Raw genomic sequence first — 2,506 nt, 5'->3', positions numbered from 1 at the left:
TTTTATAATAAATTTATGAATATTGACTGTTCCTAAGTACCATCTCGCTGGAGGGCTTGGTTTCACCATTCAAAGGGTAACCTTGTTTTTTCTTTAATAAACAAACCAAATATCCTATTCGCGTGGTTATGACACGAGGGAGCCTAGCTCCTGTGTTTTATTAAAGACCAAAGCCGAAGGATCCTGCACAGTATCAACATTATCATAAGAAGAAGTAACTTGTACAATCTCTTGTATAGTCAAATGAATTATATCATTGTCTTTCAAGTGTAAAAATTTTAAATGAAATTTTGCTAATGAGAAAGTGCTTGTTATCAATGGGGCATGTTCGAATGGGACGTAAAAATATAAAATCAATAAGGCAAGCTCATTTCAATTTATCACACAATTACATTTAAAATGTTTAAATCAAGTAATTCAATTTATCATTATTAATCATAAGGCATGGTTTAGAGTGACACATAGGACCTTTTGTTTTATAATAATTTTAAGCATTTTTGATACAAAATGTGAAACCTTGCTTCTTGTGATAACTTGTATATTGTTTACAATAATTTTTTTTTGGATGTAAATGCACCAGAATTATTGTACATGATTATAAAGTGATTTAATATGCTTAAGCAACATTTATTATGTCTTATTTTAGCTCTGATTTGGTTACCAAAACTTGCAGCATTACCGATCGTGTTTAACAACATCCCCAATTTACGATAATTTATTTACAAATTTTATTCTCTAAGTTTCTACGTAAATACTGTAAAGTAATCCATTTAAACTGATTAGAGGTGTTTATAATTACCAGTGACTGATCTCTATTCAGTATCGGCGTATTCTTTTGCTTACATCTCTTTTTACCGCCCACGAACTTTTTATGTTTTCATTCGTCTGATTGACCGCTTCACTACTCATCTTGTCACTTGTGATTATACTGCCTTATTGTTCATTATTTAACTATGTTGTACATTATTTCTATCTTTAATTATAATTGTAATATGATACTGACAACTATCTTTGTCCATTATTTACCTTATGATGGTGAACTATTTCCTTACTTTAACGATCTCTTCAATGCACTATGTTGTGAAGTCAAACTTCTGTATTAACATATATCGCTGCATGCACTACTTTTGAAGGCGCCTAGATTCGAATCTTGAGTTTTTGAACAGGACAAGTACGTCCTAAATATCTTCATCTAATATGTTTTACGGTGTAACTAGTAATTATTGTACTTTTTATAATAAAATATTTAATAATATTATGTTATATTTTCCTTCGTTTTGCCTTATCACTGAAATATGAGGAAAGTATTATTATTTGTCAATTAATATTAACAGCTACACATATTTATATAATACCACTTCTGTTACATTAAATCAAGGGAAATCAGCTTAGTTTAGGGAGGTGTCGATGTCTATATATCTTTGTAAATTATGGGGCTAGGGTGCAGCTATATCACGTAAAATCAGTGCATCAGTGACACCTTGATCAGAATACATCACAGGACTACTTATTCTATCGAAAAAGTAGACGTTTATATCTACAATTACCGACTAGATGTAGCAATACCTTAGGACCTTGGGAAAATTTATCAAGTTATACCAAAAGACTAGTGGATATCTACCTCAAGTCAAACCTTAGGACAAGTTGAAACTGAAATGTAGTTATACCTAAGGACTGGTGGACGTCGTTATATACTCCAGGACTAGTGAACGCCCAAATTTAGGTATACTTTATAATTACGACTCAAGGACACGTAAATTAGCTATACCTTAAGACAGGTGGAAACTTTAATATTCTGCCATATACCTTAGGTTTAGTGAACACCTATATCTAGTTTTATCAGAGTATACTAGCATCGTGATAAGTTGTAGAAAAAAGTTATTATATGCGAGAGTTGTCCAAAAAATTCGTGGACAATGCGTTTTTGTTAAAAGGAATGGTTCAATATTATATCATTTGTATATAAAATATTTCTTATGAAAAACCAAGTCACATAGATGTCATTTTTATTTAATGGGTATGCATCTTGTATAGTGCAACTGTTAAGTCGACGATAGTCAACACAGAATCTGTACGTCCAATCTCTCTTCCTGACCAACACTATTGGTGAGGACCATGGACTGTTGGAGGGCTGTATGACACCTTTCTCAGCATGTCATCTATATCATTGTCTACTTCTCTGTCAGATGAGTTGACACTCTTCGTGGTCTTTGTTCAATAGGTCTATTGTCACTTGTATCGATATGATGCTTGACTATTCCAGTCCTGCCAAAGTCCAAGCTATTTTCTGCAAATAAGCTACTATATTTTAACAGAAAGTCTTCTGCCCGCTTGAACTGTGTAGGAGTCATGTTGCTCTTCCTCTTATGAAGTAGATCAGCTAAATTCTTGCGTAGCACTTTGGTAGTGGCTGATTCCTTATTTACCAGCGAGTCCTTCACTGTGTCTATTTCAGCAAGTTGTAAGATGTCCAATTACTGTCCCAGAGTGCACCATCTTTGACTCT

Source organism: Saccostrea cucullata, unplaced genomic scaffold (assembly GCF_032062105.1).
Source record: "Saccostrea cucullata isolate Sc308-1 unplaced genomic scaffold, CSIRO_AGI_Scuc_v1 ctg3157, whole genome shotgun sequence".
Lineage (NCBI taxonomy): Eukaryota > Metazoa > Mollusca > Bivalvia > Ostreida > Ostreidae > Saccostrea > Saccostrea cuccullata.
This window is presented reverse-complemented; position numbering follows the sequence as displayed.